The sequence below is a fragment of the Emys orbicularis genome, chromosome 10 (assembly GCF_028017835.1).
Source record: "Emys orbicularis isolate rEmyOrb1 chromosome 10, rEmyOrb1.hap1, whole genome shotgun sequence".
Classification (NCBI taxonomy): Eukaryota; Metazoa; Chordata; order Testudines; family Emydidae; genus Emys; species Emys orbicularis.
Window position 1 is genome coordinate 20,023,558 of NC_088692.1, and position 13,279 is coordinate 20,036,836.

General features: G+C 43.4%; 1 protein-coding gene across 1 annotated transcript in view; it reads left to right on the forward strand.

The window, feature by feature from the left end:
- Nucleotides 1-12,214: 12,214 nt before the first annotated feature.
- MARF1 (meiosis regulator and mRNA stability factor 1) overlaps nt 12,215-13,279 on the forward strand; it is a 35,708-nt gene continuing 34,643 nt past the window's right edge. Inside the window, exon 1 of the mRNA XM_065411592.1 lies at nt 12,215-12,277. The gene's annotated coding sequence lies outside the window, so the exon portion shown is untranslated. The remainder of the gene's footprint in view (nt 12,278-13,279) is intronic.

Here is a 13,279-nt window from a genome sequence, read left to right on the forward strand (position 1 = left end):
TAAACTTCCAATTTCAACTGGAGTTTTTGGTGAGCAAGAAATGCTGGACTGGACCTTGAAAACAGGATTATATGATTAAAAAAATCTTATATCCACAAATTATAAACCAGGTGAAATACAATAACTCAGTGGCCCCATTTCACCTTCCACTTCTCCCATCAGCTAAAAGTAATATCAAAGACAATCTAAGCTTTCACGCTCCCTGATATCCGAGGCACACACAGATACCCACAGATACATCTCTACCTCGATATAACGCTGTCCTCGGGAGCCAAAAAAATCTTACTGCGTTATAGGTGAAACCGCGTTATATCGAACTTGCTTTGATCCGCCGGAGAGCGCAGCCCCGCCCCCATGGAGCACTGCTTTACCGCGTTATATCAGAATTCGTGTTATATCGGGTCGCGTTATACCGGGGTAGAGGTGTACCAGGTCTTCATGGCTTGTCCCACCATTTGTTAAAATCTTTGTGCAACAGTTTCAAAAGCATCTAAGCCCCAGATTTGTAAAGGTATTTTAGGCATTGCTGTTTGGCATTGCCAGGCCTAAGTCCATTTTCAAAAGTGACTTGGACAATTAGAAGCCTGAGCCCCACCGAAATCAATGGGACTTAGGACCCTAAGCACCTAGGTCACTGTTGAAAATGGGACTTGGCTGCCTAAATCACTTAGGCTTTACAATGCTGAGTGGAATACCACATGAGCAACTTTAAACATCACAGCCTAAGTCCCCACTTGACACTCAAAAGGAATTAGACACTTCTGAAATCCTTTCCTTTAAATACCCGGGGGGGGGGGGGGGAGGGAGGGACTGGAGGAAGTGGGGAAAACATGAAAGTGTTTATAAACCAGAACTCATGAGGAGTTTGGTTTGTTTAAAGGGACCTGAGAAAAAAACAAAATGTTAATAAGACAAAAGAGGTTTACACCCTTCTGCAAACAAACAAGACCACCCCACTTGACCTAGTGACATTTCCTGAAGTCGTCTCAGGGCTTCCAATCGCGGATATATTTATGGAAATGTATGGAAAAAGCTAAGAATGGGATGGGTGGGAAGTACTGACTCACTCCAAATTATATTCATGTCTAGTAATGTGAAGCTAGACCATGCACAATTAAGATTCTCGCTTTATTTTTAGCGAGTTGAAAGTGCCTTTGATTTTAATAAGCATTTCACGTGCTCAACGCTCTGCACAAACATTAATTAATCCTCAAACCACACTTGGGAGGTAGATAAGTATTAGCCCCATTTTACAGATGGGGAAACAGAAAGGGAGAAGGAAAGCCACTTGGGCCACAAGTCAGATGTGTCATTCAGATTAGAAATCAGGAGTGGCCAACCCCCAGTACCGTGCTCAACCCACCAGAAAAAGACAACAGACCACATCATCCCTTCAGTGCGTGTTTTCCGCACACTCAGAACAGGAACTTTCCAAATTCCATTGAAGGCTGGGGCAAAGGTTGCACCCTTGTCCTTCTCCCACCTCTCAAGAGAAGTGAGAGGGTTTGGCACACAGATACCACATATCTTGGCGATGTGCTGGAGGCTGAAGCCATCTCCAGAGTGGTCTGAGTCAGGTTCCCAAGGTATAAAAAGATGTGGGAAAAGAAAAGGTGGTTTTATGGGAAGGAAGGATCGTCTTGCAGTAAGTGCACCTGACCAGGACTCAGGAAATTTGTTGTTTTATTATCATTATTATTCCCAGCTCTGCCACAGTTTTCTTGTGTGACCTTGGGCAAATCAGTTAATCCCTCAATATCTCCATCCCCATCAGGGATAATATATGCCTACCTTACATGGTACTGAAAAGATAAACCCATTAACATTTGTGTGATGATCGACTACTACACCAATGAGGCATAGTAAGTAACTAGACAGATAAAGGCACCTTCACACCTCCCTAATTCTGGCCCCAGCCTCTGCTGCAATTTAGAGTAACTCTACGCCAACAGGAAAATGAGGACATCCTGTGGGGGGAGTCTATGCCCACTTACCCCATTGGAATGGCATAAGGGGCTCCAGTGAGAGAATGAGGGCTCTTGACTCCACGCTGCCTCCCAGCACTCCTTCCATAGGGTCACAAGCAGCCACTGCCCCAAGACTTACCGTAAGTGCAGGAAGGAAACAAATTAATGCTAATACCATTGAACAGACTGAGTGATTGTGTTCCCCCCAATTTCAACCCTGACCTCCTAATGGAATCAGATCCACACACACACACAACTTCAAAAGGCTTCCTCAAGGTGTTTGTTTGTTCATTCATTGTGAGAGAGAGATGATGCTGTGCAGGTTGTGTTCCTCTTTTTCTGTGCCTCCCATAACCCTTGAGTCCACATAGATGAAGGATGTGATCTGGCCCAAGGAGGCTTAAAAATATTTCAATAGAGACTTCTCTCCTGTTGGTCAATTTTTTTCCGCTAAAAATTTTGGCTAACATGAAAATGACCCAGCAGAGCACCTTCAGATTTACATTGTAGTGTGCAGTTTACTAACAGATTATAATTATAATAAAAACTCCAAAAGTTTGGTGTTTGGAAAATAAAAGGGTTGAATCCTCCACCACCAAGACCCAGTCTTGATGGCAAAAAGGGTGTGTTTTGAAAATGTATTATTTTAATACAATTGCAAAGTCCTCTTCAGGCTCTCTTACAGGCCTTGTCTAGCCTAGGGCTTAGAAGTATGATGTTATATCAAGCTAGGTGACTGGATCTAATTAATACCCTCTTAAAATTCTAGTCAAGACAAAGGAATGGTATCATACTTTAGGGTCCTGGTAAACTCAACTTCAAGCTAGGTTGAGTTTACCAGGACCCTAAAGTATGATACCATTCCTTTGTCTTGACTAGAATTTTAAGAGGGTATTAATTAGATCCAGTCACATGCTGACCAGTTTAGCATGTGCTAAAGATGACATACCTCGTCTAAAGATTAGATTACAAACACATTAGTTAGCACATATCAGCTAACACAAGCTGACATGGTTGGGTTTGGTAAATGTGAAATCTGATTCCACTTGCAGAGCTTGGCATGTAACAACAGATCTCAAATATATATATACACATAGAAGCCCAGTGGTACAGGATTCAGAGTGGACACTGTAAAGAGGATGTGATGTAGGCATGAAACTTGAAATATTCTCAACATCCTTTTCTAGAGAGTTTGTCTTTCTGGAAATTAAACCACTATACATATGACAAGGAAACACCATTTATGCACTGAGCTGCAGAAAGTCATCAACTACAATTCACTGTGACCTTTGGAAAGGAAAGGATACCAACTAGTGTTAATACACGCAAATCATTCCTCCCCAGTCCCAAATACTCATAGAGGATTAAAAATAGACAATTTTCAGAGACAAAAGAAGCTTTTTAGACTTGGAACATTCAGGGAAGGAATAGGCAAAAGAGGAGAAGAGTATCGGGGGGTAGCTGTGTTAGTCTGTATCTACAAAAACAACAAGGAGTCTGCTGGCACCTTAAAGACTAACAGATTTATTTGGGCATAAGCTTTCGTGGGTAAAAACCTCACTTCTTCAGAGGTTTTTACCCACGAAAGCTTATGCCCAAATAAATCTGTTAGTCTTTAAGGTGCCACCAGACTCCTTGTTGTTTTCAAAAGAGGAGAGAGATTCAATACCTAACCTCTCTCTAGTTTGGGTTGGCCAGGAAAGAAGATAGGTACACATGAACAATTACATAGGGTTGCATAGGACCTCTGAACTTTCTTTTTTCCAAAGACCCTGATCTTTGGGTCTTGGGTATTGTCAGAATGGTCATTCTACACTTCCTCCAGGAACCTGGTATATGCTTAGACTGCCGTTCCAGCCAGCCTGGAGAGTGTACTTTGGGAAAGAGCCTATCTTGGGGTCAGCCCATCACTAGCATAAGACAGAGTTCAACATTAACATGTACTGATCCTCATGAATTCCAGGATAGCAATTCCCCTGGCCGATTCATGAGTTGCACTAATGGGCCCAATGGAACCTGTATTCAGACAGCGAACAAAATTAGACACGGTTGAGAGTGGGGGGAAGGGGGGAGGTCTTCAGGAGTAGGGTCCTCTGGACTCCTCTTCCTCACAGCCACAAAGACATGGAGCCAAAAGCCCTGCAATTTGCAAGCATAGCTCTTACTGGCTCAATGGGAGTTGCATATACTTACATCAGGGCTGGATTTGCTCTAAAGCCTGTTTGCCCCTACATGGTGACATGTATTTTGGGGCCAGGGGAAAAGGGGATTTTTTTTTTAGATTTCTAAGGGCTTGTCTACATAGGGAAATTTACTGGCAGATCTATTTTGGTCTAATTATAGTATTACAGTTATACCCATATAATCCCCTCTGTGGATACATATTTCAGAGTAAGCATCTACACAGGGAATTATATGGGTATAACTGTAGCAGTACGATTATACCAGCATAGTTCTGCCAGTAAATTTTCCCATGTAGATGAGCCATAAGGTACACTCCCCAGGCATCCTCTGGGACCATACATGACTGGAACATGCTTTGTTCCATTATATCTATCCCTAAGTAATGCCTACAGTAAACTAATTTCAAACTAATGTAGAGACTGCAAGTACATGTTTGAAACTTCCCTACATTTGTTACTACAAGATAACATGATGTGACATGAATTGTTTTTCTACTGTTCCATGCCCCAGATGCATGCCTCGTGCCTGCAGTGAGCCAAGAACTGAAATTAAACATTAATACAGCCCCACCATGTCTTATTACCAGCCATTTCACACAAAGCCCTACCCAAGCATAGGTTGCATGTCAGGTGCTAGAGATATTTAGGGCAAGATTTTCAAGGCAGCCTAAATTGCAAAGGGAAAAGTTTGGTTAAAAGAAAACTATCAGATTTGTTCCAAAACTCAGGTTGTCAAAAACAAGATTTAACGAGACTTCAGACCAATCAAAATGTTTCCATGAATCTTCTGTTTTCTTTTTCAATGCCAACAAAAACAGTTTGTTTGCCACATGTGAACAAGCGGCTGCCTCCCAAGTGCCCCCTCATGGTTGGAGGTGGCTATGCAGGTGCACTGTCTCAGCTGCCCTCTTAAATCAAACTACTGTACCAAACAAAGCCTTCCCTGGTTCTGCCACACCCCTTCACTGGGGATCTCCCAGGCCTTCCCTTAATCAGGATTCCCTGCTACAACTTCTTCACTCCCAGCAGTCTCTGTCCCTCTTCTCTTTCATTGATAGCTTCCTGATGCTCTCTCAGTTCTTCCATACCCAGATGGTTCTACTAATTAAACCCCACACTCCATACCAAGTGTGGCGGGCAGGGCTAAGTATATGGGGGGTTGTCCAATGGGGACAGGTCACCATTACACAACTAAAGCACACAGAATTATACATTACACAATTTCGTAGTTTTGTTGAGAAGAGGGTTTTACCAGCATTTTGTTCACAATTTATTACTGCCATCAAAAACATAAGGTTATAACTGTTTGGCTACACCTCGTTTGTTTTCATACATGTAGAAACCAGAAGGAAAGATTTGGCCATACTTCCTGCTTGTAAGCAGTTTGGTCATAGACATTACAAAACCACTGTATCATGCAGGAACTAACGTTTTCTGGGGGTATGGGATGAACTTCTGCAGTGAGAAAAATTATGTTTACGTGTTTTGCTCCAGGAAGTGACAACAGTACTGCAAAACACCAGTTCGTATCACCATGGCATAGACCAGGTGTAGGCAACCTATGGCACGCATGCGAGCTGATTTTCAGTGGCACTCACACTGCCTGGGTCCTGGCCACCGGTCCAGGGGGCTCTGCATTCTAATTTAATTGTAAATGAAGTTTCTTAAACATTTTTAAAACCTTATTTACTTTACATACAACAATAGTTTAGTTATATATTATAGACTTATAGAAAGAGACCTTCTAAAAACGTTAAAATGTATTACTGGCACAAGAAACCTTAAATTAGAGTGAATATATGAAGACTCGGCACACCACTTCTGAAAGGTTGCCGACCCCTGGCATAGACCATCTTCAAAGTAATTTTAGTATGGGGATCGAAATACTGTACTGCAATCAGAGTCAGAGCTAATCAAACTCAGGAGAACTCTATGCTGGATTCTAATATAAGATTGTAGAAGCCAGTTCAAAACAGCTCTGGGACTTAAATATATTTTAAGGATCTATTTAACAATGTCAGCAATGAAGTTTACATTCAGAGCAGTTTCATGTCCCCCCCCCAAAAAAAACCCAGAAGGGAGAACAGGAGAAGGACCCTCTGAAAAGGTAAGAGCAAAGCAGAACTCTCACAGGCCAAACTTTTATAGAATCCATAAATTCTGTTTGGACAAGTAATTTGTTCCATAATCAGGGCAAGGGGAGAACTAAGTTCATATGGGGAATCTTCCTCTAACCATCAGAAAAGAGGTTATTTTGTCTCATAGAAAAAAGGTTTTCACACCCACAAAGTTACCCAAGTTACCAAAACTAAATGCCACAAAAGGGAATAAAGAGAAAGAGGTCATCCCAAAGAGAAGGTCACAATTAATAGTATATTCGGAGGCCAGTCTAAGAAGGTTATCATTGCATGGGAGTCTCTCTGCAAAAAGGGCTTCATTAAAAAAAAAAACTATTCAAAAGTTCAGGTACTTATCCAAATCCAATACTTTTGAGTCTCAAACTGTCTTAAGGAAACTCAGCAGAACAGGCAAATTCTCTCCTGAAATACCTACTTGTTCCTTGATGCTTCCTGGCCTCAGCCCGAGAGGCTGTTCTCACAGCAGTAGGGGCTTCTGATTCTATTGCCAGACCAAACCCAGAAAGGGAAATAAACTACTCCGGACATTTCCAAAACTCGACAAAACATAAAAGTCCAGTTCCAGAAAGAGTCTAAGGTTCAGGTTGGTAATTAGGGGTGGGAGCGATGGAGGAAGTACAGGGTATTTATTTTGTCCCAGTGGGCTTACCCGAGTCCATGCCCCCTGCAGCCTCAGAGAAGGAGAAAGGAAGAGAGCGATGCAAGCAGGATGTGGACACAGTGGGCTGTTGCTGCCCCCGTCTCACAATAGGATGCATCCCTCACACTGCCACGTGGAAACCCTCCCTGCCCCGTCCCGACCCCACACAGCAGTGGCAGCCACACGGGAAGATGGGAGAGGAGGATCCTAGGAGTTTGTCCTCCCCAAACTTCCAAGAGACCCAGCAAAGCCCTGAACGCTCACCACTTCCGCAGGAAAAAGCAGCCAGGTCCGGGTACAGGCACCTTCTGCCACCCTCCTATAGCCACCGGCCGGGACTAGTACGAACCCAAGCTCTTACCCTGCCCAGGTCTCTGTGCCCCCATCCGAACCATCACAACCAAACTCTACCCAACACCCTATTGGCTACAGGGTCACGTGGCCTGAAGAGGCTCCTCCAATCAGCTCCGGTAAAATGCTGCTTCTGGAACGTTTAGAAACTTTCGAATTTTTTTTTTTTTGTACTTTTCAGTGGCAGCCGGGCCGGAGGACGAAGGTGTCAGTGGGACAGGGCTCTGAGCGCAGGGCATGGTGCAGGATTGCCCCAGGGATCGCAAGCAGACCTCCACCCTTTAAGCAAGGCAGGATACGGTGGAGCTATGAAGACTCGATGTACTGAGCAAGCAATATACTTCAGCAAGCTGCAATGCAACTTGGGAGTCTCCAGCTTTCCTCCTCCCTTTATTATTATCTATGTTTTTATGGGTGTGTTACTTATTTTATAACATCCACAAGTGTGCTTGGGGCTTCACCGAAAGCGTAAGAAGACATGGGCACTAATTCTGCAAACACAAATATATGTGATTAATTTTTTTACTGACAAAAGTTAAGCACTTGCATTAGTTTGTAAGATCTGTAGTGTGAGTGGAGCTTAAATTGCCTCAGCTCAGTTATAATATTATAAACTGTGTATTTTTTCCAGACTCCCATAACTTTAAAATAAATAAAAATTTCCTCAGGATGTGGTGTTTAAAAAAAAAAAGTCACCTTTGGGCTGACTTGCGAGTTTTAACTCCATAGGTTAATTTTTCAGAAAGGTATCTCAGTATGTAGCCGTAACTATTTTAAATGCCATAAAAGTGCAAAATTTATACATTCAAGATACCCACTCAATCCACTTTTTGCTTACCATGGATAAGATTCTGTGTGCCGTACTGCTACTGCTGAAGTCAATATGTATTAGGATTAGGCCCTCTGTGAGACATTAGAAAGCAGCATTTACTTACATCTCATTTATGATCTCCCCATTTGGGACATGTCTCCACAAGAAACCACAGTAAGACTAAACAGAACCTATGAATGATGTGAGCACACCAGTATAACGTTTTTGTGTCTCCAAGATGCTGGGAAGGACAAGAATGTTCACCAGCAGCAGTAAGCATGATCCAAAAGCCTAATGAAGTCAATGGTACTCTATTATTTGACTTTAGTGGAATATGGATCCAGTTCTTTTTGCTTATAAATTATTAATAGGGATAAGACATACTCAGTGTTGCTCAAGTACCATAGGTGTCTGCCTATACTATAATGCACACAAATACCTGCTCAGTAGGTGTGTCTGGTATTTGCTTCCTGAAAGACTCAAAACAAAACCACAAATTACTACTTTGAAGGGTGATCCAGCCCACATATATGTGGACATACATCACTGAGTATCTTATTATTAATTATTGTGCACATCCAGCCTCCAGTTTAACAAGATGCCTGTTGATGGGCATCCACATATCTAAGCAGAGGACTGAGGATCTCATCCTAGTCCCATTGATTTAAAAGATTCAAGTTCAGGTTCTGATTCAATTGATTTCAATGAGAGATAGGTGCCTAAAAACCTTTGAGGATCTGAGTCTGAGTCCTTGGGCACAATCCTACAAAGACTTAAACAGTTGAGTTATTACGATTCCAATGGGATTGCACACATACTTAGGGCTTGTCTACACTACCCGCCGGATCGGCTGGCAGCAATCGATCCAGCGGGGGTTGATTTATCCCGTCCTGTATAGACGCAATAAATCGACCGCTGAGCGCTCTGCCGTCGACTCCAGTACTCCACCAGAATGAGGAGCGCAAGCAGAGTCGATGGGAGAGCGTCAGCTGTCGACTTACCGCAGTGAAGACACCGCGGTAAGTAGATCTAAGTACGTCGACTTCAGCTACGCTATTCACGCAGCTGAAGTTGCGTATCTTAGATCAACCCCTCGCGGTAGTGTAGACAAGCCCTAAGAGTCTTTGGAGTTTAATTCAGGTGGCAATTTGTGTTATTGTAGAAGCTTCAGATATTAATGGAACACTCAACAACTAAGATAACTATAACTGAGAGAAGTTAGCAAAATCATTTTGGAATCAGATCCTCAGCAGGTGTAAATGGGTGCTGTTATTTTGACATGAACAGAGCATCACCCATGTACACCAGTTCAAGATCTGGCCTTCTGTTTTTTTCTGTTTGCTTACTTCATGGATTTGAAAGGGTTTTATATTATATAATCAGTTTGTCTGTTTCACCTGTACTAAGAGCTTTATAAACATCTACAGGTCTGGAGAAAAAAATCCCCCAACAATTATAAGTATTTTTTTTTAACTTTCAGGACAAACTATTAAAGGATGTTGTACCAGCACTGGAAGTTTCTAAAATTAGTGGATTTTAAAAAACTTAAGTTGACAGTGCCCCTTAATTCTGCCCTTAAATTACTAAAAAATGTTTGAAAGCATCTACGTACATGTCTGCAAGATTGGGACCAATGTCCCAATAGCCTGCTGATTTTTTAATATTAATTAGTTACCATTTGTACACTAATTTTAAGATTGTAAGAATAGCTTGTATGATTATTCAGACCTTAAAATTAAAAATTTTGATGTCTTAAATGGCTCACATTTTGATGAGTTTTACAGTAGCTTTTCTGATTTCAGAAGAGAAGCTATTGGAGCTATAGTCCAGTTCCAAAATAGCACAGTTGAGTCCTGGATCAAAGACTGGGGCTTCTAAGCACTACTTCCATACAAATAATAAATAATAATAAAAGTTATTGTCATTGCCTTGTTTGTAAGAAGACTATACAAATGTGTCTGTTTTTCAATAAGCAGAGAAGTGGAGATGATGAAATCTCTAAGACTGAGTTTATTTTTATTTTGCTGATGAATGAATATTGGTTTTGTTGTGCTAGGGTTTACCTGCTAGATATTTTTACATTTAATTTCCCGTAAACTGGTGACGTAGTATCTTCTTAATCCATTTTCCCCAGATAAGACCATACCAACTTCCTCAAAAGTGGTCTTAACTGTCTGGATTTTTTATATATACACCTTAGAGGGCCAAAGACCAACAGTCTCTGTGAAACAGAAAATACCAAATATTTTTATAATGTCTGATTAAGTGGGACTTTTCCAAGTTCACACTCCCTATTGGTGACCTAAATCTAACTTGACTGCACAGAGTTGCATGACTCAAGGTATGTCTGATTTGCCAAAGATCTTGAAGGAAGGTGCTGTAAAGTGGAACAGGCAGCATTTGTAAACTATAATAATCCAGGGTAAGGCTGAGAAGCCTTGTCTTTTGGGTTCACAAGCCATTTGAAGGAAAACTGATGTTCCAGATTCATCAAGACTGATCATCTTGGGAAGAGGAAGTCATGATATTGTAACATTATAACATTAAGGTTTTTTTTATTTGACTGCTACAATTGAAAAAACAAGTGGCATTTCAGTCTTTAAGTGTGGGCGCAGTCATCTCCATATAAAAATGCTAAGATCAATATAAACACTTTTCTATCAATATAACTGCACCTACATTAGGTGATAGCACCATTTAAACTAGTGAAAACTGTGTAAATAAACCCTAATTTTCCCTCTCAGAGGTCAAATTGGCATGGAGTAAAGATGCGGGTGGTGGTGGAAGGGCAGGGTCCTGGCCCTGGGGGTTGGGGAGGGAGGCTCTGACCCTTCCTTGGGGCAGGTGGGATAAGGTCCTGATGCTCTACTCAAACTCCTCCCACAATCCAACAGTTGAACAGCAAGCAGAAAATTAACCATTTTGATATTTAAATTGTTATTTAGTTTCTGAGTTTACACCCTATTGAAATGAAAGGGCGGTTGGAATTTTATTACTCAAAACTATTTATGACTCAAACTGTCATTTGCAATGCATTCTTTGCAACCATGAGTCTCAGGACTTTTTTTTTTTTAAAGGAAAGCTTAAATTCTAAAGGAACTGATGGAACCAACCCAGAAGCACTGGTATGGTGGATGTGTAATAGCTCAGTTGAACACTGTACTAATTGCTTCTTTCCTGCAGTGCAGGAATATCCTCCCTCTTCTTGTCCACTACTAATCCATCATTAAAACATGTGTTTCCCATGAATCTTTCCCAGGCTGATCTCTCCAGCACCATCCTGACCTTCCAGTCCCTGTGTTTTATTTTTATATCTGAGGCCTTTTCTACATCAGTATAGCTACACCAATTGTTGGCAACCAACAGCTGAATGAAGGCTACTCCCTAGTGTAGACAAGACCCTAGTTCCATTGTAACTGCCCCAAGGCAGGGACTACTGCGGTGTAGCCTGTGTCTTGTAAAATGCCACGCACCTTTACCGCTCCCTAATTACAATTCTTTTCTGGTGTCCTTTCCTTTACTATGGGATCATGAAAACTACAATAGGAATGTGAATGTACTGGAGCTGCATCCTGGCTTGACTGACACCAGGTGCCTCCGGAGCACTTCCCACCCTGGGGGAGGGGGCGGGGTAGAGTAGCAGAGGGTGTAAGGGTGCAGAACTACCAAGTACCCCTGTTTCGAGGCCTGTGCCAGGTACTCCCCCATAAGCCAACCCCCAGTGTAGGGACTAAGGTGACTAGATAGCAAATGTAAAAAATCGGGACGGGGGTGTGGGTAAAAGGTGCCTATATAAGACAAAGCACCAAACAGCAGGACTGTCCCTATAAAAATCAGGACATCTGTTCTCCCTAGTAGGAACCCTATTAGTCTCTAGTAGGATTGCTATAGACTAGAGGGCTCTGCCTCCCCCCTTTTTGCCGTGAGGCAGATGAGGGACGCAAACGCTGTTCCTGGGAGGGGGATTAAATGTCTGCCCCCCTCAGGCTCCCCCAGCTATAGCCTGGGAGGGGAGGAGGAGTGTTACGGCAGTAGCAGTTAGTTTACGACAGTGAGTTCATTTCCGGCATTGGGTGTTGCGCTTGGGGGCGGAAGCTGCGGAAAGGAGGGGGGGAGGAAAACAAAGGGGGTGTGAGGGGCAGGGGGAGCCGGAATGTGAAGAGAGAGAGGCGGCGAGAGCGGCCCAGGTGACGGAGGGGGGGGGCGTCTAGCAGCGGTATCAGGCGGGCCGGGACGCAGGTCCCGCTCCGGGTGGTGGGAGAGACCCTGGGTGCGGACCTAGGCCTCAAAGGGATTGGGCGTCGGGCCTGGGGAAAGCCCAGCGGGAGGGTGGTGCACAGTCCTGGGCTAGGAGAGGGCTGAGCACGGGCGGCTTCCCGTGTCTCCGGTTGCGGCCCCCTGCTAACCAAGCCCTGCCCTACTTGGCATCGTTGGGGGAGCCTGCCTGTGTGGGGGCGCGGGGTCCTGGTCCTAGGGGCGGGGGAGGGAGGCTCTGACCCTTTCTCGGGCGGGATAAGGTCCTGGTGCTGCCCTGGGCGGGGAGCAGGTCCCTGGAGAGCCCGGGGGGTGTCTCTCTCGGTGGGGTTGCTCCCTGCGCTCGCTTCCTGAGCCTCCAAAGTCCTGCTGCCCTGTGTGCGCCCCGAGCTGCGACCCCTTTCCCTTGGCGATCCCCACGCGGGTTTTCATCCCTTGTCGCCTGGCCATGTGCCCGTGCGGGGCTCAGTGGGAGCCCATTTCCCAGACAAACCCTCGGCAGTTTTTCTGGGTTGCGCTCAAGTTAAACCAGGCTTTCGTTTGGATGTAAGCATTCCCCTGCAGCGTGTGAACTAAGTGCGTGAGCCCGGAAGAGAAACTGCCTCGAGAATCGCTACTAAATGAAGCGAAACAGAGGGGAAAGGAAAAGTAAACACTAAAAAGTTGAAAAGAAATCAGGCTTTTAAAATCCTTATATTTTAATAATTTTGAATGTTATAATAAGGGATCGAGACATTTATTTTAAAAATTGTTTATAAATCGAATGTCCTCTTAAAAGTAACTGGCCAAGTTTCAAGATTTAATAAACTTGATCTAATTTTGAACAGGACAGATATCCGACTACAGTTCGTAGTAGAGTTCATATAGTTTTATTGTCAAATCTGGGTAGCTTTAACATGGAGTAAATGCCAGTTCTCCCATTGAAGGCTAAACTT